The sequence below is a fragment of the Marmota monax genome, unplaced genomic scaffold (genome assembly GCF_021218885.2).
Source record: "Marmota monax isolate L192 unplaced genomic scaffold, Marmota_monax_Labrador192_F-V1.1 WCK01_AAM20220418_F8-fsc00090, whole genome shotgun sequence".
Taxonomy (NCBI): domain Eukaryota; kingdom Metazoa; phylum Chordata; class Mammalia; order Rodentia; family Sciuridae; genus Marmota; species Marmota monax.
The window spans coordinates 1,836,000-1,862,526 of record NW_026695219.1 but is presented as its reverse complement, the minus strand read 5'-3'; the positions used below and the strand labels follow the sequence as shown (position 1 = coordinate 1,862,526).

Genomic DNA, 26,527 nt, shown 5'->3' with positions numbered 1-26,527 from the left:
ACATTTCCCTCCACTCCTCCCTCTCCCTGTTTCCTTTCTGATCTTCTGCTTATTTACATTTTTAAAAAACTATTTCCAATTAACTTTTGATCCATGGACTTAATCAGTGGTTGTACATCATTATCATCAAGATATAATTCATTAAATGCTTAGTATGTGTCGTATTAACAAACTCTGCACACTGGGAATTTTCATTTCATGACAAACCAGGAAAAATATCACTTCAATAAGTACCTGGGAGTTATTCGTTATATAGAAATGAGTTTTTAATCCAGATATTTGTATTTGAACATCATAGTAACCTCACTCTGGGGGAAAGTTTCTACCTTTTTTATTCTTAGCAGGTGTTCTTCTTCTCTTCAATACATGAAGGGAACATGTTACTGGTAAGGATACATTGTAAGATTCTCAGTGGCTTCCCAGAGTTTCTTCTGCAATAAAATTTAGTGAGAACCATTGGATATTTACACTTGTACATTTGAGCTTAAGACCTTAAATTGTTCTTCTGATAGTTTTAACCTCCTTTGAAATCCAACAGAAAAATGATAAAATTTCACTGCATGGAGTAGCTTCTTTAATTTTTTAAAATATTTTCTATTAACTGATGGTTATTCCAAATTATTTACATATCTCATGCTTTGGCCCCAAATTTGGGGAGGGTTTATTGTGAAGAGCAGCATGAAATATTTTACTTATTTTATTCTTCCCTAGAGACTCCCTTAAAAACTAAAAAATATTTTAAAAAATTAAAAAAATTAGATGTGTGAGATATGAACAAAAGCTATTGAAATACGAAATAAGTGGTATGAAAAAATGAGGTCAACAGAAGAAAAAGTCAGGTGGCATCACAGTGAAAATCAGATATTAAGTTAGGAGACCAGCTAAGGTTAATAGAAAAATTGGGAAATTATAGTTCTTTAAATCATAAGATATCAGAATCATAAAAAAGGACAAAAATTTGTCATATTTTGGATGAGGAAACAAATCTCTAGCAAATGGCTTTTCCAAAGTTATCATGACAAAATTTTATTTCTCATTCAGAAATAATGTTCCAAGTTCCGTTGTCATTTTTCTTTTCTTTCTTTCTTTCTTTCTTTCTTTCTTTCTTTCTTTCTTTCTTTCTTTCTTTCTTTCTTTCTTTCTTTCTATCTAGCTTAACCCAATGATTTTGGTTTTGGTATACATTTGTTTTAAAAGAAAAATATTCTGTCCTTTATTCATCATATATATCTGTACAGTATTTATCACCATGGATCCTTTCCTCTCCCTGTGTCTGTTTCCTGTACTGTTCCCATATAGAAGAATGGACCCACCACCCATCCAAGTGATTCAATTCAGGATTCCGGAAGTCTTCCTTGGCCAGTATCACCAGCCTCCAATTTACTATGTCTATTTGACTGAATCTTTGAACAATAGCCTTAACATTCTCCTTTACCTGTTCATTCCAGATTAATTTAGGTTTGATTTTTCTTCTTATGTGTATGTGTGGTACTAGAAATTAAACTTAGGACCTTACACATGCTAGGCAATTGTTCAACCACTGAGCTACATCCCTAGCCCTTTTATTTCTCTGAGACAGAGTCTCATTAAGTTGCCCAGACTGGCTTTGAATCTGTGAACCTCCTGCCTGAGCTTTCCAAGTAGCTGGGAATTACAGGTGTGTGCTCCTGTTCTTAGCCTCTAATCAATTCTTATATTGACCATAATTATACTTTCTAATAGGTCTTTTATCAATTATGGCTTCCAGTCCTGCCTGAAAACTATTGTCAAATTATTTCATGTTCTTTTCTATTTAAATTTCTTCTGATGTTTCCCTTCTTTGTAAAGTGAAGCATAAATGCCTTACCAGGATACACAATTTTCTTAACTATCTGGTCGCTCTAGCTTCATCTTCATCATAGGCCCTAAATCCCCTAAATTGTAACTATACCTAAAACCTTTAATTATTCATCTGCCTTAATTCTCTTTACTGCCAGGCCCTTACCTAAAGACATTTTTTTGTTGTTGTTGTTAGTAACCATTTAGAGAGGCAGGAGCTTCCATTGACAGCTCTGGAGGAACTGAGTTCCTTATCTCCAACAATGCCTCAGGAACTGAATCCTGTAGACAACCATATCAATAACCTTGGAAGTGGACCCTTTGCGTGCCCCCAGGCCTTTGGATGAGACCATAGTCCTGGCAGACAGAATGATGGAAGCCTTATGAGAGTTCCTCAGTCAGAGGTGCCCAGCTAAACTATACCCAGATTTCATGACTCAGGGAAATGGCAAGTTAATACTTGTTTATTGTTTTGAGTCCCAAGTTTTTTTTTTTAATATTTATTTATTTATTTTATTTTTAAGTTTCCGGCAGGCACAACATCTTTGTTTGTATGTGGTGCTGAGGATCGAACCCGGGCCGCACGCATGCCAGGCAAGCGCGCTACCGCTTGAGCCACATCCCCAGCCCGAGTCCCAAGTTTTGAGCTAATTTGAATACATAGGAATAGATGATTAATGAAGCATTTTTCCAATTCTAAGCCATAATTTTCAATTAAAATCAATATTTAAATTAAGCAATTAAGACAAACCTGAAAATGAAAAATTCTAATGAAACAAATATTAATTTAAAATAGTTCCAGAGGTTGGAGTTATAACTTGCCTAACATGTGAGAAGCCCTGGGTTCCATCCCTAGCATCACCAAAGATTAATTAATTAATTAAAACTTTTTAAAATAAAATAATTTGGTCCATCCTAAATTCTGGATTAATTAAAAAATATGCCTCCAGTTGATCTGGTGTGCATAGTAGTTTTAATACAATGCTTCCATATTCATTTGTGCTTTTATATATTATGATTTAGCCCTTTTAATACTCAATACTCAGTTTCTTTTTTTTTTTCATTAATTCGCCTCAAAAGGTATTCCAATTCTTTCCCTCTCTCCTCAAGGTCTTTTCCTCACATCTGTCTTCTTCATTCATAGCAAATAAGAGCTCACTACTATGCTACAGAAATTCTGTAATTAAGTCTTGGCTTAACCGTTATCATTATGGTCACTGTTTATTCTCTCAAGAATCTTTTTTTGAGAGCCATAATGTGCCACTTCTACACCCTCTCTGATGAATCACATATGTAATTATCTAATTTCTTTCAGTACATTTGTCTTCTGAGTATAAAATTTCTCTTTAAATCCTATCTTCTTTCTTTAAATCTGCTTGTTTTCAACTTTTTGTTTGACTTTAGCTTTATAATGAAACTTCTAAAAAATAAAGGACACATGACCTGATGTGGGCTGAACTGTGTCACTACTTCAATTAATATATTGAAATCCTGAATCCAGTGACCTCGGAATAAGTATTTGAAGCATGACCTTTAAAGATGTTGAGAGCCACAGCCAAAGGGGCCCCAGCAAACTTCCAGCTGCCAGCAAACTTCCAGCTGCCTGCTATGATTGGCTCACAGCGGCCCCAGCAACATCTAGCTGATTGGCTCCTCTGCGGTGATGCTCATTGGGCTGTTTCCCTGCCCTTTCAGACCACGGAGCTGCTCATTGGGGGACTTTTTTGGCTCCGCCCACGTGACCCAGCCAATCGGCCTCAAGAGCAGGAGGATTGCGGGAGGTGGAGAGAAGCTTGTGAGGGAGAGAGAGGCTTGTGGAAAGCCGGTGGTGGCAGTTGAGGCTCTGAGGGTTTTTCCTGAGAGGCTGTTTTGTTTGGCGTGTGTGGTTCTAAAAATAAAGTTAGTTTCTTTTGACAAGTGGCTCCTGATTGTGGATATAATCAAGGTAATATGGGTGGTCCCTAATCCAAAATAACAGGTGACATTACAAGAAGAGGAGATTAGAACACGGAGAGAAAGAACTATGTGAAGACATAAGAAGATGGCCATCTGTAAGCCAAGGAGAGAGGCCTCAGAATAAACCAACTCTGTCATATCTTGGTCTTGCACTTTTAACCTTCTGAACTACAGCATTAGGAAATAAATTTCTGTTGGTTTATGACAGCCCTTGCAAACAAATTTATACCCAGATTCTAATTTTTTATTTATTTCTTAACAAATACTATTCTGGTATGAGCATTTCTTACTCAATCTACTGAAGTTGCTTTCATGTTGATATATGGGACTCATCTATATGTGTACATAGTAGTTAAATCAATTTCATTTATATTTTCTTTGATTGAGTGACTGTACTTTCCTTCTTACAAAATCCTATAATATTTAGTATTCATCCATTGAAAAAAGTTGAAAATTTTTTTGGCATGTGAGGTGTAGGGGACCATGCCTAAAGCCTCATTCTAAGTAAGTGTTCTGCCACTAACCTATAACTCCAGTGAAACTATTTGAAATTTTTGACCATGTTGACTATCCCCTTTTCCTTAACTTTTTTTTCCCTTGGCCTCTCAAATTTACCTCCTGAGTTTCCTTCTGCCTTGTTTATTCCAATTTCCCTTGATGACTTATCTTTGTCGAGGTTTATTTGTTTAATTTATTCATTTCTGGAAATTGAGGCCAGGGCCTTGCATATGCTAAACATGCAGTTTTCCACTGAGTCACACCCCCAGAATTTCTTCATTTAGTTTTACATAATGCTGCTATATATAATGCTATCCACCACTTCCCATTCTATATACTACGTTAAAGGAAACTGGTCTTCTGCTGCTGTCCATGAGTCACATTTTGGGGAAGGACTGCTGACATTTTTAGTCCTCATGTCATCTAATCACCAGCCATGTAAAAATAGATTATTTTTTGGTTTTGTTTTTTGGAGATTATATAGTATGAACTGGTGTTAAAAAGAGTAAGTACAGATTGAGTATCCCTTATCCAAAATGCTTGGGACCAGAAATACTTCCTGTTTTCAGAGCTTGGAATAGTTGTGTATATCTAGTGTGTTAGGTAACTTTCATTATTGTAACAAGTGCCTGAGATAATACTGAGATACTTCTCAGCTTCAAAAACAATAGAGGCTTAGCAAATTAGGATGTTTACATATTGTATATTTCAATTTGAATTTATATTCATGCTATGTCTTATCATCAAAAATTTGAATTATAGACTTTTCTAGGATATTCAGATATTTAATTTAATCATCCCAAAGACTATTGATATGTAATGTTGAGTTTATAAAGTTTTATTATACAGAACCAACTTTAAAATAGTTATAGGGAATTTTTTTTTTAATTTTTATTGTTGGTTGTTCAAAACATTACATAGTTTTTGACATATCATATTTCACACTTTGATTCAAGTGGGTTTTGAACTCCCATTTTTACCCCATATACAGATTGCAGAATCACATCGGTTACACATCCACTGATTTACATATTGCCATACTAGTGTCTGTTGTATTCTGCTGCCTTTCCTATCCTCTACTATCCCTCCTCCCCTCGCCTCCCATCTTCTCTCTCTACCCCATCTACTGTAATTCATTTCTCCCCCTTGTTTTTTTCCCTTTCCCCTCACTTCCTCTTGTATGTAATTTTGTATAACCATGAGGGTCTCCTTCCATTTTCATGCAATTTCCCTTCTCTCTCCCTTTCCCTCCCACCTCTCGTCCTTGTTTAATGTTAGTCTTCTTCTCATGCTCTTCCTCCCTACTCTGTTCTTAGTTACTCTCCTTATATCAAAGAAGACATTTGACATTTGTTTTTTAGGGATTGGCTAGCTTCACTTAGCATAATCTGCTCTAATGCCATCCATTTCCCTGCAAATTCCATGATTTTGTCATTTTTTAATGCAGAGTAATACTCCATTGTGTATAAATGCCACATTTTTTTAATCCATTCATCTATTGAAGGGCATCTAGGTTGGTTCCACAGTCTTGCTATTGTGAATTGTGCTGCTATGAACATCAATGTAGCAGTGTCCCTGTAGTATGCTCTTTTTAGGTCTTTAGGGAATAGACTGAGAAGGGGAATAGCTGGGTCAAATGGTGGTTCCATTCCCAGCTTTCCAAGAAATCTCCATACTGCTTTCCAAATTGGCCACACCAATTGGTAGTCCCACCAGCAATGTACAAGTGTACCCTTTTCCCCACATCCTCGCCAGCACTTGTTGTTGTTTGACTTCATAATGGCTGCCAATCTTACTGGAGTGAGTGTGAGATCATTAATTTGTTTGGTTTTTTTTTTAAGGAATGAACTCCAAGCAATGAATTTTCGTCTTAGAACTGCTTTCATTGTGTCCCATAGATTCCAATATGTTGTGTCTGTGTTTTCATTTATCTCTAAGAATTTTTTAATTTCCTCCTTGATGTCTTCTATAACCCATTGATCATTCAGTAACCTATTGTTCATTCTCCAAGTGATGCATGATTTTTCCTTCCTTCTTTTATCGTTGATTTCCAGTTTCATTCCATTATGATCAGATAAGATGCATGGTATTATCTCTACTCCTTTATATTGTCTAAGAGTTGCCCTGTGACATAATATATGATCTATTTTTGAGAAGGATCCATGTGCTGCTGAGAAAAAAGTGTAACTGCTTGATGTTGGGTGGTATATTCTATATATGTCAATTAAGTCTAGGTTATTAATTGTATTATTGAGTTCTATAGTTTCTTTATTCAACTTTTGTTTTTGAAGATTTCTCCAGTGGTGAGAGAGGTATGTTGAAGTCTCCCATAATTATTGTATGGTGGTCTATTAGACTCTTGAACTTGAGAAGAGTTTGTTTGATGAACATAGCTGCACCATTGTTTGGGGCATATATATTTATGATTGTTATGTCTTGTTGGTGTATGGTTCCCTTGAGCAGTATGTAGTGTCCCTCTTTATTCCTTTTGATTAACTTTGGCTTGAAATCTATTTTATTTGATATGAGTATGGACACTCCTGCTTGTTTCCGAAGTCCATATGAGTGATATGATTTTTCCCAACCTTTCACCTTAAGTCTATGTATATCTTTTCCTATCAAATGCGTCTCCTGTAGGCAGCATATTGTTGGATCTTTTTTTTTTTTTTTTTTTTTGATCCATTCTACTAGCCTGTGTCTCTTAATTGGTGAGTTTAAGCCATTAACATTTAGGGTTATTATTGAGATATGGATTGTTCTTCCAGCCATATTTGTTTATTTATGTTACTTAACATGGTTTGTTTTTCCTCTTTGATTATTTTTTCCCTTTACTGTACTACCTCCCACTGTTGGTTTTCATTGTTATTTTCCATTTCCTCTTCCTGTAATGATTTGCTGAGGATGTTTTGAAGAGATGGTTTTCTAGCTGCAAATTCTTTTAACTTTTGTTTATCGTGGAAGGTTTTAATTTCATCTTCCATTATAGGGAATTTTGTTTGTTCACCTCAGGTTTAAAAAAATATTTGTTACTGGAAAAGGAATTGTTCTCCAGTCTAACAATTCTATGTCTTCATTGTTCTCGTTAAAATTAAATCAAAGTTTTTTTTCTACCTTTTCCTTTTAGCACATTTTCCCCTCAAGGATGATCATCAAGTGGTTCTAGTAGATAAATTTTAAAACAAAATATAGGAACTGGAGATGTGCTCAGTGGCAGCACTCAAGGGTCTGGGTTCAATCCCCTATCACTGAAAAACAAAACTCATAACATAAAAGTTTATTCCTTTAGGAATTATATCCACTATTAACATTCCCTAAATATATCACACTCTTAATTTCTCTGCCTTTGCCCACGAGTCTCTCCCCTCACATAACCCTGCTCCCATTTCTCTGTCACCCCTTGGTGCTTATTAAACTTATCACCTTCCAAGATTCTCCTAATGCCACTTCCAGGGTGACATCCTCCAGAGAAAATTATTATCCTTCTTTAATTCCATAGCACTTATCCGAATTGGCACCAACATACTTACATTGTTTTACTGCAATTATTTTTTTATATATTTTTCTTCACCACTGTGCCTATTTGAGAAGGAACATATCTTCTTTATTATCATATTTTGTGTCAAAGAAGGAAGGGAAACAGTGAGGAAGAAAAATAACTACATGAAGGGTATAGAGAGCCAATGAGAGGGGCAATGAGATAGATGATGTGGGAAGAGTCTTCATTAACATTTTGATTTTCCTATGTACATAGTGTTCTATCTGGAGAAAATCAGGGAAAAGGGTAAATTTAGGGTTAGATGGTTGGAATTAGAGTGTGAGGGATGAGTAGATGGAAAAATTCAGATACAGTTTCATGTAATCTTTTGAGCATTCCAGATTTATTTATAATGATTTAAAATCTGATACCTATCCTTGCAAAAAATACTTGTATACAGTATTTTCAATACATTCTCTATAGACTTTAGGCATACTCTGAGACTCTGTTCAAATCCTTGACAGAGAGTACACTTTCAATTAAGAAAATGAGTTGATTTTATGCAAAGTTATCAACAAATAGAATTATAGTGTTAATTAAATACCATTCTGTGGTAAAGATATTTTTTTCTTTTCCAAGTACTGTATTAGCTGGACATGTTGATACATACCTATAATTCCAAAATCTCAGGATGCTGAGGCAGGAAGATCATTTGAGCTGAGGAGTTTGAGTCAACCTGGGAACATAGTGAGATCCTGTGTTTAAAAAATAAACAAAAATCAAAGTAAAGCATTGCATATTTAGAATGGTCTATAAATCTTGAGAGCAAGATAACATTTTATAAGGCTTTCATTCTCATATAGTTGTAGTAATATCTGTGATATTGCCTTAGTCTTCTGGCGCTGCTATAGCAGGATACCACAGACAGAATGGAGTACAAATTATACACATTTATTTCTCACACTTCTAGGGGCTAGAAAGTCCAAAATTAAGGCACAGTCTGATTTAATGTCTGGTGAAGACTTACTTCCTGCTTCCTAAATGTCACCTTCTTGATGTGTTCTCCCCTGGTGGAGTCGGCAAGGGAGATCTCTGGGTTTTTTTTTTTTCTTAAAGGGCAATAATCCCACTTATGAGGGCCCCACATTCATGACCTAATGGTCTCCCTAAGGCCTCATCACCTTGGTCATGAGGTTTCTACATAAAAATCATAGCAAATATTGACATTATTTATTTACCCTGGGTTTTTATATGAAGAAGTCCTAGCATATGGGTGTAGGAAGTTACTTAGATAATTTCAGAAGAACTCTCCATCTCCTTCTTTTCTTTATTTAAAAATAATAATGGTAGAATGAGTACTTAGCATGTAGATGGACATAGGTTTGACTCAATTTCACTCTTTTTAAATTTTTTTAGCTGTAGATGGACTCTATAATTCTATCAACATCTTTATTTCATTTATTTATTTTTATATGGTGCCAAAGATGAAACCCAATGCCTCACGCATGCTAGACAAGCATTCTACCACTGAACCACAACCCAAGCCCCCCACCCCCATTTCATTATTAAGGGGCTAGTTGTAGGATTTTATGTGAAGGAAAACTCAGGAGAACTTTTTAATTTTCTACTTGTGGCCTACAGATATGAGGGCACATTGTTGTGAGTGACCTATGTCATTAACATAGAACAAATATGTGAAAAGACAGAGGCATATATCTTGAGTAAATGGTTTTTTATGTCTCTAGCAAGTTTAGGTGAAGTGAGCCTCAAACGAAATGTGATTGATGAAATTTTTCAATTCATTGATAACATCCATTAAATAAACGCTGGAGTAGCAAAGTATTACTTTATTACTTTAATAACTAAAATTCTATCACACTTGTTCTCAATGGTTTAATTTCCAGTAAACCTGTTACTTAATATCACAGGTACTCTAGGATCTAGAGCAACTAGGTCATGGATTTAGGTCATGGATCAGCAGAGTTCTTCCTCTAAAGGGTGAGAGAGTAAATTAGGTTTCATGACCATGAGGTCATATTTACAGCTATAGCCAATATGAAAATGAATGGCATGGCTATGCTGCAATATCACTATTTACAAAAACATGGCACCTAGCCCTCAGGCCATAGATTGCTGACCCCTGGTTTAAAAAAAGAAACTCTGGACTTTAAAAAAATAATGTTTATATATTTGAAGTGAAATAATGATACATGCATGCATGTGCGCGTGCGCGGACACACACACACACACACACACACACACACACACGCGAATCACCTGTGGTCCAGGGTGATATTCTGCTTTTTCCTCTGGTGTGGTTATACGGGGATTTTAAGTTTGCCAAAATTCAACAAGCTAACTTCTCTAATTTGTGCATATTTCTACATGTATGTTAAGTTTCATTTTATTTATTATTATTGTTTCCTAGTGTTGAGGAGTAAATTCCGGATCTTGTTTGTGCTAAACAAGAACTTTACCACTGAGCTATAATTGCAGCCCCTGTATGCTTTATTTTAATACACAGTTTTAAAACATCCTAATACTGCTTTCTTTCTACTTCCAAACATTTCTATGTGACTGTACGCACACCCAAGGTTCTTTTCTTATTTTTTTTTAAATTTAAATTTGTTTTAATTAGTTATACATAGCAGTAGAATGCATTTGTGCACTTTGATATATTATATATAGGTGGGATATAATGTCTCATTTTTCTGAGTGTACATGTTACAGGATCATATCGGTTATGTAGTCACATACATACAGGAATAATGTCTGTTTCATTCTACTATCTTTCCTATCCCCATATCTCTTTCCTTCCCCTCCCATCACTTCCCTCCACCTAATCTAAGGTAAAGCTATTCTTCCCTAATGTCCTCTGCTTTATTGTGAATTAGAGCAAACATTCTGCCTTTAGTTTTGTGGGATTGGATTATTTTGCTTAGCATGACATTCTCCAACTCCAACCATTTACTGGCAAATGCCATAATTTCATTCTACTTTAAAGCTGAGTAATATTCCATTGAGTATATATACTATATTTTATTTATCCATTCATCTATTGAGGGACACCTAGGTTGGTTCCATAGTCCAGCTATTATGAATTGGGCTCCTATAAACACTGATGTGGATGCATCAGTATAGTATGATGATTTTAAGTCCTTTGGGTATAAACCAAGGAGTGGGATAACTAGGCTAAATGGTGGTTCCATTCCAAGTTTTCTAAGAAATCTCCATACTGCTTTTCATAGTGGTTGCACCAATTTGCAGTCCCATCAGCAACGTATGAGTGTTCCTTTTCCCCCACATCCTCACCAACATTTACCTTTTCCCCCACATCCACACCAACATTTATAATGTCTGTTTCATTCTATTATCTGAATACACAGTTTTAAAACATTCTAATATCTTAATACACAGTTTTAAAACATCCTAATGTCTGTTTCATTCTACTATCTTAATAATAGTCTATTCTTGATGACTGCAATTCTTACAGGAGTAAGATGCAATATTTTTTTATTAATTTTTTTAAAAAATAAATGTAAGCAGAATGCATTACATTTCTTATTACACATATACAGCACATTTTTTTATATATCTGGTTGTATATTAAGTATGTTGACACCAATTCGTGTCATTATACATGTACTTTGGATAATGATGAGATGAAATCTTATAGTAGTTTTGATTTGCATTTGTCTAATTGCTATAGATGTTGAACACTTTTCATATATTTGTTGATCAATTGTATTTCTTCTTTGAAGTGTCCATTCAGTTCCTGAGTCCATTTATTGATTGGGTTATTTGTTTTTTGGTGTTAAGTTTTTTGAGTTCTTTATATATCTTAGAGATTAGTGCTTTATCGCAGGTGCATATGATAAAGATTTTCTCCCAATCTGTAGGCTCTCTTCTCATGTTATTAATTGTTTCCTTTGCTGAGAAGAATCTTTTTAATTTGAATTCATCCTATTTATTGATTCTTGATTTTACTTCTTGGACTCTACGAGTCTTGTTAAGGAAGTCAGATCCTAGGCTGACATGGTGAAGATTCGGGCCTATTTTTTCTTTTATTAGCTGCAGGGTCTCTGTTCTAGTGCCTAAGTCTTTGATCCACTTTGAGTTGATTTTTGTGCAGGGTGAGAGATAGAGGTTTAATTTCATTTTTCTACATATGTATTTCCAGTTTTGCCAGCACCATTTGTTGAATAGGCTATCTTTTCTTCAGTAAATTTTTTGGCACCTTTGTCTAGTATGAGATAACCATATTTGTGTGGGTTTGTCTCTGTGTCTACTATTCTGTATCTTTGGTCTACAAGTCTATTTTGGTGCCAATACCATGCCATTTTTGTTACTATAGCTCTGTAGTATAGCTTAAGTTCTGGTATTGTGACACCTCCTGCTTTACTTTGCTTGCTAAGGATTGCCTTCACCATTCTGGGTCTCTAATTTTTCCAAATAAATTTCATGACTCCTTTTTCAATTTCAATGAAGAATGTCATTGGGAATTTAACTAGAATTGCATTAAATATGTATAATGCTTTTGGTAGTATGGTCATTTTGATAATATTGATTCTGCCTATTCAGAAGCATGGGAGATCATTCCATCTTCTGAGGTTTTTTCCAATTCCTTTTATTAGTGTTCTGTAGTTTTCATTGTTTAGGTCTTTCACCTCTTTTGTTGGGTTGATTCCTAGCTATTTTATTTTATTTGAGGCTATTGTGAATGGAGTAGTTTTTCTAATTTCTCTTTCAGTGGCTTCACTGCTGATGTATAGGAATACATTTGATTTATGGGTGTTGATTTTATGTCCTGCTACTTTGCTAAATTCATTTATTAGTTCTAGAAGTTTTCTGTTGGAAACTTTTTAGATCTTCTAGACATAGAATCATGTCATCAGCAAATAGTGATATTTTGAGTTCTTCTTTAACTATTTGTATTTCTTTATTTTTCTTCTTTTCTCTAGTGGCCTTGCTAGGGTTTCAAGGATGATGTTGAGTAGAAGTGGTGAAAGAGGACATCCTTGCCTTGTTCCAGACTTTAGCAGGAATGCTTTCAATTTTTCTTCATTTAGAATGATGCTGGCTTTGGGTTTAGCATGTATAGCTTTTACAATGTTGAAGTATGTTCCTACTATCCCTAGTTTTTCTAGAGTTTTGAACATGAAGGTGTGCTGTATTTTGTCAAATGCTTTTTTTTATGAATCTATTGAGATGATCATATCATTCTTGTTGTTAAGTCTATTAATCTGATGAATTACATTTATTGATTTCCATATGTTGAACCAACCCTGCATCCCTGGGATAAATCCCATTTGATCATGGTGTACTATCTTTTAAACATGTCTTTGTATGCGATTTTCCAGAATTTTATTGAGAATTTTTGCATCTATGATCATGAGGGATATTGGTCTGAAGTTTTCGTTCTTTGATGTGTCTTTGTCTGGTTTTGGTACCATGGTGATACTGACCTCATAGAATGAGTTTAGAAGGGTTCCTTCCTTTTCTAATTCATGGAATAATTTGAGGAGTATTGGTGTTAATTTTTCTTGAAAGTCTTGTAGAACTCTATCTGGTACTGAACTTTTCTTGGTTGGTAGGCTTTTGATGGTGTTTTCTATTTCATTACTTGAAATTGATCTGTTTAAATCAGGTATGACCTTCTCATTCATTTTGGGTAGATTGTATGTCTCTAGAAATTTGTTGATATCTTTGATATTTTCTATTTTATTAGAGTATGAATTTTCAGAATATTTTCTAATGTCCATTGTGATATTTTCTTCTTTATCTTGTATTTTAGTAATTTGAGTTTTCTCTCTTTGTCTCTTCATTAGCCTGGCCAGAGATTTATCTATTTCTTATTTTCTTATTATAAACAAATTTAAAAAATATTTTTTTAAAAAAAATAAGTTTATCTATCACTTATTTTTTCAAAGAACCAACTTTTTTGGTCAATTTTTAAATTGTATCTTTTGTTTCAATTTCATTAATTTCAGCTCTGATTTTAATTATTTCCCGTCTTTTACTGATTTTGGTGTTGATTTGTTCTTCTTTTTCTAGGGCTTTGAGATGTAGTGTTAGATCATTTATTTGTTGGCTTTTTATTCTTTTAATGAATGTACTCAATGCAATAAACTTTCCTCTTAGTACTGCCTTCATAGTGTCCTAGAGATTTTGATATGTTGTATCAGTGTTCTCATTTACCTGTAAGTTTTTTTTAATTTCATTCTTAATTTCTTCTACAATCCATTCATCATTCCATTGTATATTACTTAGTCTCCATTTTTTACAGAAGCTTCTATTTTTTATTGTATCATTGATTTCTAAATCATTCCATTTTGGTCTGATAGACTGTGTGGTATTATCTCTGTTTTCTTTCTTTCTTTTCTTTTTTTTTTTGTATTTACTGAGTTGCTTTGTGGCCTAAGATATGGTCTATTTTAGATAAGGAGCCATGTGCTGCTGAGAAGAAAGTATTTTTGCTCATTGATAGATGAAATATTCTATACATATCTGTTAAGTCTAAATTATTGATTGTATTTTTTAGTTCTACAATTTCTTTTTTAAAATTTATTTCTTACATACATACATGACAATAGTGGAATGCATTACATTCATAATTATCCATTCACAGCACAATTTTTTGTAACTCTGTATGTAAAGTATGTTCATGCCAAATTATGCTTTTGTTTGTAAAATCTGTCCTATTTTATTGATATAGTTTTTAATCTCATGTGTGTGTGTTTGTGTGAGTGTGTGATTGTGTATATGTGAGTGTGTGTGTGTGTGTATGCATGCATATATGTGTGTTTGGGAATCAGTAAGAGCCTCTTGCATGCTCTTTACTCCAAGCCCATATGCATAGATCTTAAACCTGTTTCATTTCTTAGCTCACATGCATCTTGGCTGAATTTGAAACCCCCACAAAATTCTTCCTGCTACCCATTGAGATATATTCCATAGATCAGCCTTCTCTCTGGCTTTTCCATTTCATCAGAAATTTCACAATGACCCACTTTCCCACCCACTCTCACAAAGTTCTTAACATGTTTTTCTCTCCTAGGACTTTCTGTGAAGATACCAAGCCAAGTGAGACCTCCCGAAGCTTCATCCCTTTCAAGCAAAAATGACAGTATGTGAAAACCTATCTTCTAGCTTTTGCAGCGTTTCAAAGTGGCCAGTGGGCTAGAATATGGAATTTCAGAAGAAAATAATTCATCAGGTTTTATTTTGAGAAGAAAGGGGGGTTTTCAATGCTATTCCTTGAGCACAGTCCTGAGATTGTTTACAATTTTTATTTCTTTTATTGGGTTCTGAGAGCTTTCCACATATGCATTAGCTGTAAGAGCAGATTTTATGTACATTTTTTTCCAGAAATGCCTGTTAATATTTTTAGAATTTGGAACAGAAGATCATAGTGCTTTGGCATTAGTGACTTTCCTTTTTGGTGCTGTGAATTTAATCTAGAGCCTCATGCATGCATATGCAGATGCTTTACACTGAACTCCACCTGCACCCCTTTTACAATTTTATTTCAAGACAGGATCTTGCTAAATTGCCCAGGTTTGCCTCAAACTTGGGATCCTCCAGCCTCAGTGTCCTGAGTAACTGAGATTACAGGCCTGCACTACCATACCCAGGTCATAGATACCTTTCAGAAGACACAAAGTGTATATCAAGATCCTAAAAAGTAGGTACAACATTTATTTCCAAAATTATTTTCCAGGGACTTATCCCAATGAAATCAGAAAATTGTCAAAAGATGCATATAAAGTCATGTTGGTCAAAGGTTGCTATGATATAAATAAGTTAGAATCATTACAAATATCCCAAAATTGAGCTTCAAACTCCTGGGTCAAGTGATGACACATAGCACTGAGTCTGGCTAAGAAATGGACCCTAGTTTATTAAAGAGTCTGTTATTAAATAGCCAGACTATTTAATAAACTAGGGTCCATTTCTATATCTGGTGACTGAAACAATCAGCCACAACAAGGTGTGCCTATATGTTTACTGATGAGGACATATATTGATGTTATATTTTCTCATCAGTTAGAACTCCAGATTTTCTTAACTCCAAATCCAAACCAAATAGTTTTAATCAAAAAGATCCACTTAAAGGGACTGGGAGGTGTGACTCAGTGATAAAACATGTGCTTAGCACGTTTGAGGCCCTTGACTCAATGACAGCAACAACAACACCAGTAACAAAATATATAGATCACCTCACATAATTGAAAAGCATAGGCATCAATGTAGGAGTTAAGTGTAGGCAGATATGTAGCAGAAACCCAGATTAGATTTTGCTCTTTTTCTCTCCACCCTGAAGAGATGCTCTTGTCGGCCTTGGTGCTATCCCCAGTGCATTCTATGTGCAGCACCTGCAGCACATGCAGCACATCTCACCCTTCATCTTACCAACTCATGGCCAAAGGAAGACAGCATTTTCTTTTTAATTATTTCAACAAGAGCCTTGGGCCTGATTCTCATTGACTGAAACTTGGATTTTGTTCCCATTCTTGAAATGATTATTGTGGGTAGAAATGGGATAAGACATGGCTTATATGCCTGGTATGAGCTGGGGGTGGTGTTAGAACAACAAGGACTGAGTATGGTGGAATGACTTACAGTAAGAAAATCAGAGTGCTGCTATCCAGAGGGGAAATGAGGTTTAGGCAGGCAAAACCAACCAACCAAAAAATCCTCCCCCAAACCAGATAGCTACTAAAATACCAAGTAAATAATTATTAGACATTATTAGAGGAAGAGAGATATAAATAGAGAAAAATTGTAAAGCCCAGGATATGGTCTTTGGTCACTTTCATGATTGATTATTTGGTGCATGAGTACAGGAGTACATAGATGAATGAAGGCCTCTCTCTCTCTCTCTCTCTCCTGGATATCTTCCATTTTTTCCTCCAGAGAACCCTTTACTTCTCCCATCTGTTCTTTTGATAAGTGGCCTTCCTTGCCTTGACTTCCAGTTGATTTTGGCCAGTGAGGAGCTAGAAAAAGGGAGGATGGGAATATCTGAGTACTTATACTTACCCCTTTCTTGGGTGAACACATTTGAGATCCTGTATCAATCTTAATATTATATTTATGAGATAGCCCTCCTCATGACTCTGCCTTCCTCCCTCTTTCTCTCTTTCTCCAGGATAATTTCTTCTTTACTTACCCATTCAGGTTTTAGGAGTGTATGGAAGCCTAACTCTTACTAGACTTGAGGAATTACACTAATTCTTATAGTTTCTCCACACTCCACTGACAACTTTGAAAATATTTTTGATAAACTCAACTCAAATTAGTTATTTTGGAAATGTTACTCTTCCTGTCAGCACCCTAACCATGAATATGAAAAATATTAGTATTTGGTATCTCTAGATGATTGAGATGCACATGATAGTTATTTTTTCTCTTATCTACACTTATAAGATTTTTCCATTGGGATACATACTGTTCCAATTTTTGTATGGGAAAAGTATATTTATATATACTTTTAAGTTAAAAAATGAAGTGTACAAAGCATGCTCCCATGTATTATTTCTTGTTTTAATTTATGATGTACAAATAAAATATATAAATGAGTTAGTGGGCTAAATACTTGAAGAATGATTTCCATGCCAAGTTCTACAAGCAGCCTGAAACAATTTTCTTATTAAGATTTTAGTAATATAATAATTAAATAAAAATAAAAGTTATAGCATACTTGTGTTACTCAGTGGTAGAAAATCCTTGGGTTTGATCCTCACTACCACCAAGTTATTTTTGCAGTACACAGAATATACTAGAATTCTATACACTTTACACTACCAGACAGATCACTTGAGAGTTTTCTTCTTGCATTAACTTTGCATGATATTTCAGTCCTTGAGATACCCAGAAAATCAGTCTTAGTTCTTTATAAAATTTTTCTCCATCCTACTTCTTCCATGATTATGTATATTTTAAACAATCATAAATTTGATGGATTCCTGCAGCAAGCATTATTTACTCAGGATGGTGTGTGTTTGTGGGGGAGGATAGAAGATGTCATGAAATAGTATTCTGCTGAATTCTGGTCTATATTTTTTAGATTCAGTTCTTGAATTTTTTTAAGGAATATGAGAATTTTACTTGGAGGAGCAGGGAAATAACATCAACTGAAAGCCAGATAGTTAAAGAGTATGGCTAATTCAGTACCACATCTACTGACTAAAATTATTATTCTTAATCTAGCTCTATTTGTGTCAAAACAACAGTCCCCCAAAGATGCCTGTGTCTTATCCATGGATTCTATGAATATATTGTTACATTGCAAGGGAGAATAAAACTGGATAGAATGAATTGTACTAACTAGCTGGTCTTATAACATTAAAATTGTCCTTTATTATCTGGATAGGCCCAATGTAATTACAAGAATCTTTCAAAGTGAAAGAGAGAGGGAGAAAAGCCACTACCAAAGAGAACAAGGTGAGAAAGATTTGAATGATCTTTGCTGGCTTTAAAGATGAACAAAGGCCATGAACCAAAGAATAAGTCAGCCTCTAGAATCTGGAAAACACAAGAAAACAATTTTTCCTCTGTATCTTCCAAAAAAGAATTCAGCCTTGTTCAAATTTTCATTAGCCCAATAAAATCCATTTCAGTACTTTGTCCTCCAGAACTCTAAAATAAGACATTTGTGATGTTTTAAGCTCCTTGTTAGAATAACAGTAGGCAACTAACACTCTACCAATAATGCTGCTCTTATGAGACAAAAAACAAACGGTGTTAAAATTCATGGAAGAGCATGTTAGCATTGAAGTTAACAGGTTTGGCTCTGGAGACTTTCAGTTTCTAATGCTATTTTTTTCTTTTTGCACTTATGAAATAATATCAAATTTAAGCATCACTAATCATGACCATGTGTAATAGTGTGAAAGAAATTGAAAAGTGAATTTAATTGGAAAACTTACATATTTATATGATTATATGAGAAAATAAGAAGAGAACAATGGGTAGAATCCATATTTCTCATTTATGAAACAGTTACAATTCTCTAATTGACATTTGGAATTTTTTTTTTTTCTGAACTGCTCTATCAGGAAAACTCAGACCATGTGTTAAGGATGACATTTCCTACTGTTCACCTAACAATAGCAGAGTATGAGCATTTTAAAGTAAATGATGTGGTCTTAGGTTAGACTTTTTAGAAATAAAACTTGTGTATGTGATTTGCTGAGGGGGTGCTCTCAGGTGAAATTGTAAGGGAGTGAGGAAAATCAGGATAGGGCAAGGGAAGCAAGCAGACTTTAGGCTTATGTCACTGGGGAGTTATAGAGCATGCGTGGTATTACAGAATTGTTTTACATTGGAAAAATGAGACAGTCAATCATTTGCCCCCCTCTCTCCCATATCAGTCAGCCATTGATTATGGGCTGTAGCCTTAAAGCCATTTAGAAGTGAGTTCCTAAGATTTTTAGAAGGATGCAGCTGTAAGTTATTAGCATCCAACATTTAGAGAAGCTAGAGGATGGTGCCCTTCTTGTCCAATAAAGGGGATCTGGGTTGATACCAACATATACTAATGATACTAATGTTGTTCTGATCATTGGATCACTAAAACCCATTTTTCCCTCATATTAACTTATTCCATGTGGGCATGATTTTTCTAGGATTATTTTTTCCTTTTAAATCTTGAGTATTGAACTCAAGACCTTGTGCATGTTAAGCATGTACTCCTGTATTCCACCACTGAACTACATTCCCAGTCCCTCCAGGATTCTGGTTGATGACAATTTTGAGGGAAATTTACAATAGGAGAATAGTGGATCCCAGTACTCATTGTCTTTTCCCCCTTCAGTGTTGGGAATTCTCCTCACCCTAGGCTAACACTTCCATTGAGGTATGAATGTACTGGCTGGAGAGAATTTGACTTAGTATTGCAACATCTACTGCAGAGGTCAGCAAGAATCCAGTTTCTTCATGTCCTTCTACTTTACCATTATGAGTATGTTGTATTTCATCCTCTTGCTTGTTCCCTTGTGGATCTAAGTTATCTGCAACAACATTAGACAGCGATTTTCTTCAAAGGCAGGTTTAGAGGATGGGAAGAAAGTAGGTTTTCTTTTACCAGGAAGAAAAACAATTTCCAGAAGCTCCTCCTCCCCCTGACTTTCTACATTTACCTGTTAGGCTGGAGTTACATAACCACATCTAACCACAAGAGAGGCAGATGGCAAGAGAAAATGTATCCTAATAGCTAGGAGTGGCCTTTGGAGGTTGGTGTTGAGTAAGCACCCACTAGTGTCTTCTTCTTTACCTGGCTGCTATCTATATGCTCTTCTTTTCATGTAGCAGCTAAACATTGGTCCTCAATTCTCCATGATTCCTACAAATGTGATCCTATCTCAAATCTCACCCAATTTTTGTTTAGCTGGAAGCTCAACATTTTAAGAGAAAACCATGTCACATTTAGCTTTTTACATTTGGTGACCAATTCCTCAAAGGCCAGGTTGTCTGCCACAAACACTCTCAAAATAAAATGACAGGAAAAAATAAGAGATCCACAGTGAAGCTTTTGGAAAAGTGAAAATTAAGGAATGACTTTAGCAATCCTTGGCAAAGATAAAAATCACTAATAATGCTCTTTATTAAAAATTTTGAGGGGCTGGGATTGTGGTTCAGCGGTAGAGTGCTCGCCTAGCATGTATGGGGCCCTGGGTTCGATCCTCAGCACCACACAAAAAATAAAATAAAGATATTATGTCCAATTACAACTAAAAAATAAATATTCAAAAAAAAAGTTTAAAAAAATTTTGATATTTTGTTCATTATGGGATTTTTGCTTCAACTTAAATCTTTATGTTAAAAAATTTAATTGATACAATTACATTGTCTTGCACATATCTATGGTTTTATCTTAGATTTTAAAATTTTTATTAAATATTATTTATTTATGTTTTATTTTTTTGATGCCGATGAGTGACTGTTTGGCTTCCTGAATGCTGAGCACATGTTCTACCACTGAGATATACCACTACCCAAAATATTACATTATGATCTTTATTATTTTTTAAATAACTTCTAATGCTCTCTGTATAGTAGAATAAATATGGTTTATAATAATAAATTAAGCATATCAAAATAACCAGTATAGAGGATTTTGAATGTTCCCAACATAAAGAATAGATAAATGCCTGAGGTGATAGATATGCCCATTACTGTGATCTGATCATTATACATTGTCAACATGTACTGAAATATCACACTTTACCCCACAAATATGTACAATTACCATGTGTCAATTAAAAAAATATATATATACCTCAAACTAACAAGTATTGTGAGAATGTATAGAAATTGGAACCCTTGAATACTGTTGGGAGGCATGTAAAATGATACAGCCATTGTAGAAAACAGTATGGCAGTTTCTCAAAAATTAAAAATAGATTTACCATATTATCCATACAAAATTATTTCATTTCTGAGTACATACCCCAAATTATTGAAAGCAGGATCTTGAAGAAATTATTGTATGCCTATAGTTTTAGCAGAGTTATTCACAATTTATTTGTTCAACAATTTATTGTTATAAACTGCAATTCTTCTACTGTACTATATTTTATTTTTTAAAATTTATTTTTTCTTAATTTGTTTTTTTTAGTTATACATGACAGTAGAATGTATTTTGACATATTATATATACATGGAGTATAATATCCCATTCTTGTGGTTGTACATGATGTGGAATTATGCTGGTTGTGTATTCATATATGAATATAGAAAAATTATGTCCAATTCATTCTACTTTCTTTCCTATTCCTTTCCTCAATCCCTTCCCTTCATTTACCTTTGTCTGATACAATGAACTTTCATTCTTCCATCCCCCCATTAATTATTTTTATTTATCAATTTAAAAGAACATTATAGTTGTTTTAGTCAGCTTTTTTTTGCTGCTGCACTAAAAGACTCAACAAGAGCAACTTTAGAGAAGGCAAAGTTTATTTAGGGGTTCCTGGTTTCAGAGGTCTCAGTCCATACACAGCCAACTCCATTCCTCTGGGCTGGAGGAGAGGAAGAACATCATGATGGAAGAGTGTGGTAGAGGGAAGTGGCTTACAGGATGCTCAGAAAGGAGAGACAGAGAATCCATTCAACAGATACAAAATATATACCCCAAAGGCATGCCTCCAATGACCCACCTCCTCCAGCTACACACCACCCGCCTTCAGTTAACATTCAGCTAATCCCATCAGGGAGGTTATTTCACTGATTGGTTTAAGGTTCCCATAACCCAATCACTTCTCCTCTGAACCTTCTTTCATTGTCTCACACATGAGCTTTTTGGGAAAACCTCACATCCAACCATAACAATAGTTATACATGATTGTTGAGTTCATTTTGACAAAATCATACATACATGGAATTTGATTTACTCCATTTAAGTCCCCAGGGGCCTCCATTCCTCCCCCTTTCCTCTTCCTATTCTCCTTCCTCAAATACTGATCTTCCTTTCACTTGTTATTAATTTATTTCTGATTGGTGCTTTATACATATACTTACAGGTATAATTCACTATGATATATCTATACTTATACATGGTGTGAGTTTGTTAAATTCAGTCTGCCTTTTCTCCCCTTTACTGCTCCTCCTCCCCTATTCTCAATATCCTTCTACTCAACTGATCTTCCCAATCTATTTATAATATATGATCTCCTCCCTACTTTCCCTCTTATTTTGCTCAAGCTTCTGCATGTGAGACAAAACATTCAATGCTTGACTTTTTCCTCAAGATTATTTCAGTTAGCATAATGTTCTTCATTTCAATCCATCTACTAGTAAATGATATAGTTTCTTTTTTTAGTGGAAGAGTAAAACTCCACATTTTCTTAATACCACATTTTTAAAATTCATTCATCTATTGATGAGCATCTAGGCTGGTCCCATAATTTGGCTATTGTTAGTTATGCTGCTATAAACATTGATGTGGCTGTGTCATTATAGTATGTTGATTTTAGTTCTTTGTAATAAATATCAAAAAGTAAGGAAGGAGGGTTATATGGTAGTCCCATTCCTAGTTTTTTGAAGAATTTCCATACTGCTTTCCAGAGTGGTTATACTACTTTGCTCTACAACAATGTACAAATGTACCCTTTCCCCCACACCCTTGCCAGAATTTATAATTATTTGTGTCCTTTTTGTTTTTATTTTTATTTTTTCCTTTTAGATATACATGTATTATTGTCATTCTGAATGGAATGAGATGAAATCTTAATGTAATTTGTATTTACATTTCCCTGATACTTATAAGTATTGAACATTTTTTTCATGTATTTATTGGCTATTCATGTCTCTTATTTTGAGGAATGTTTGTCTAGGACATTTGCCCATTTATTGATTGGGTTATTTTTGTTGTTGTAGTTATTGTTTTGGTGTAAAGCTTTTTGATTTTCTTTTTTTTTGTATTTTAATTATAAATCACTCTTAAGTACAAGAAAGCTCTTGATTTATGAATGTTAATCTTGTATCATGCTATTTTGCTGAATTTATTTATCAGCTCTAGAAATCTAGTGAAGTTTTATAGGTTTTCTAGATATAAGATCATGTTATCAGCAAAAAGAGATAGTAATCTTCAATCCACTTTGATTTAACTTGTGCAACGTGGGAGATAGGATTATAGTGTCATTCTCCTATATATAGATAGAAGCACAATTTGTTAAAAAGCCTATCTTTTCTTTTTTTTTTTAAAGAGAGAGTGTGAGAGAGAGAGGGAGAAGAGAGAGAGAATTTTTCAATATTTATTTTCTAGTTTTCGGCGGACACAACATCTTTGTTTGTATGTGGTGCTGAGGATCGAACCCGGGCCGAATGCATGCCAGGCGAGCGCATTACCGCTTGAGCCACATCCCCAGCCCCCTATCTTTTCTTGAATGTATGTTTTTGGCACTATTGTCTATTATCAGATACCTGTATTTACGTGAGTTTGTCTTTGTGTTTTTTATTTTACTCCATTAATTTTCATGTCTATTTTGATGCTAATATCATGCTGGTTTTGTTACTATAAATTTGCAGTATAATTTGAAATCAGGTATTGCAATGTCTCTTGCATTTCTCTTCTTGATCTGGGTAATTTTGGGCACTTTGAGTTTCTTATTATTCCAAATAAATTTCAGAGATGTGGGGAATGTCATTGGTTTTGATGGGGATCACATTGAATCTGTATAATATTTTTTATTGGCCATTTGAACAATATTAATTCTGTTCATCCAAGAATATGAGATGTCTTTCTATCTTTTAGTCTCTTCTTTATTTTTTTTTCTTCAGTGTTTTATAATATTTATTGTAGAGATCTTTCACTTCCGTGGTTAGTTTAATTCCCAAGTATTTTTCTTGAAGTTATTGTTAATGGGATAGTTTTCCTGATTCCTTTTGCAGCATAATCAGTTGAAATACAAGAAAGCTATTGATTTCTGAATGTTGATCTTGAATCTTGGTTTACTGAATTCCTTTATCAGCTCTAGAAATCTAGTGGGTTTTATGGGGTTTCTAGATATAAGTCATGTTACCAGCAAATAGAGATAATTGACTTTTGCTTTTTCGATTAGTATCACTTTAATTTTCTGTTCTTATTTAATTGCAGTGGCTAGAGTTTTGAGAACCATATTGAAAAGAAATAGTGAGAGTGGATGTCCTTTTCTTTTCCTGAGTTTAGAAAAAATGTTTTCCATTTTTGTACGTTCAGTTCGATGTTGACATTGTGTTTGTCATATACAGACTTTAAAATGTTGAGGTACGTTCCTTCTGTCTCTAGTTTTTCCAGAGTCTTTAACATAAATGGCTGCTTGATTTTAACAAAGACCTTTACTACATTTATTGAGATAAACAGTTATCTTTATATGGCAAATTACATTTATTGATTTTCATATGTTGAACCAACCTTGCATTTCCTCACACTTGATCACGGTATATTATCTCAATGTGTTTTTGAATGTGGTTTGCTACATGGGCTCTCTCTCATCCAGTGAGGAGGTCCATGGAACAGGGTAAAGTAGAGTGTGGCTACAGAGTTGCTATTCAAGACTTCCAGAGACCAGGCAGGAAGCAGGTCTGATTTTATTGTGCAGTTATCTCATATATATACTCAAGCAGCAGCTAAGCAGATTATAGGCAGCCACCAATACAATTTCTTTCCAACTGTCCTTGTAGAGACCAATCAAGGAGCGGGCCATGGAGTAAGCATCAGGACTGCACCACATGGCCTCACACCCAGGGCTGTACCTACAGGGTAAGAGGTTTGTTGCTCACATGCCTAGCATGAGGGGAGTGGTTTGCCACTCAGATGCCCTTAACGTATGCCATGTATGCAGTACTTCATACACTTGTCCCCACAGTTTTGCTGGTATTTTATTAAGGATTTTTGCATCTATGTTCATCAGGGATATTGATCTGTTTTTTTCCTTCCCTGATGTGTCTTTGTCTGATTTTAGAATTGGAGTTATACTGGCTTCATAGAATGTATTTAGGATTGTTCCCACCCTTTCATTTTATGGAATAATTTGAGAAAGATTGGTTCAGTTCTTCTTTAAAGGTTTGGTAGAAATCTTTAAAGAGAATATGTCTGGTCCTGGCTTTTTGTTTGTTGAAAGGCTTTTTTTTTTTTTTTTTTTTTAGAAGGCACAAGGGTGGAACTCAGGGGCTCTTGTTGACCACTGAGCTACATTCCCAGTCCTATTTTTTTTGGATTTTATTTAGAGAGAGGGTCTCACAGAGTTGATTAGTGCCTTGCTTTTTGCTAAGGATGGCCTTGAACACCAATACTCCTGTCTAAGCCTCCAGAGTGGCTGGAATTACAGGTGTGCGCCACTGCACCTGGTTGGAAGACTTAGAATTATTTCGATTTTATTACTTTGCATGGGTTTGTCAAAGTTTTCTGTATTTTCTTGGTTCAATTTTGGGCAAGTCATATGTGTCTAGAAATTTTGTCAATATTATCTAGATATTTCAGTTGATTTCAGTACACATTTTCAACATAGTTTCAAATGATTCTCTGGATTTCAGAAGTACCTCTGATGATATCTTCTTTTTCATCTTCAGTTTTGTTGATTTGGGTCATCTTTCTCTCTATTTTTCTTAATTTGGCTAAAAGTATATCAGTCTTATTTATCTTTTAGAAGAACCAACTCTTTGTTGAATTGATCTTATGTAGTTTTTTATTCTCAAATTCATTACTTTTATCTCTTAATTATTTTCTTTCTTCTACTGATTTTGGAATTCATTTATTTTTTCTTTTATAAATGTTTGTGGTGGAGTGTAAGCCTATTTGTTTGGGATCTCTGTAATTTTTTTTTAAGAGAAAAGGTTTATTTATTTATTTATTTTTATTAGAGGTTTATAGTTACACATACTAGTTGTGTTTATCCCAACAAACTCATTCTAATTGTTTAATGTAGGCACTCAATGCTATAAATTTTCCTTCTGTAATTGCTTTCTTACTGAGATTTTGATATGCTGTATCTCTGTTCTCATTCTTTTCTAAGAATTTCTTGATTTCTTATAATTATCCATTCTTCATTAAAAAGAACATTGTTTAATTTCCATGTATTTAGGTTGTTTATTTTTAATTGTTTTTGTTTGTTATTAGTTTTATTCCATTATGATCTGGTAGGATGCATGAAATTTTATATATATATATATATATATATATATATATATATATATATATATTTACATTGTGACCTAGAATATGGTCATTTTGAAAAAGGTTCTGTGTGCTGCTGAGAAATAAGTAAGTTCAGCTGTTTGGGAATGAAATATTCTTTTTTT

At 34.4% G+C, this 26,527-nt stretch overlaps 1 long non-coding RNA gene across 2 annotated transcripts in view; it reads right to left on the bottom strand.

Annotated features, from left to right (window-relative positions):
• Nucleotides 1–26,527, bottom strand: part of LOC131423747 (uncharacterized) — a 92,331-nt gene that overhangs the window by 2,873 nt on the left and 62,931 nt on the right. The window contains exons 2-3 of one of the 2 annotated variants that reach the window (XR_009225711.1): nucleotides 8,418–8,502; nucleotides 6,879–7,517 (exon numbers count right to left, since the gene is read on the bottom strand). This is a non-coding gene — a long non-coding RNA (uncharacterized LOC131423747). Of the gene's footprint in view, nucleotides 1–6,878; nucleotides 7,518–8,417; nucleotides 8,503–26,527 lie in introns of those variants that run through there. The other variant, XR_009225712.1, reaches the window with a different exon arrangement.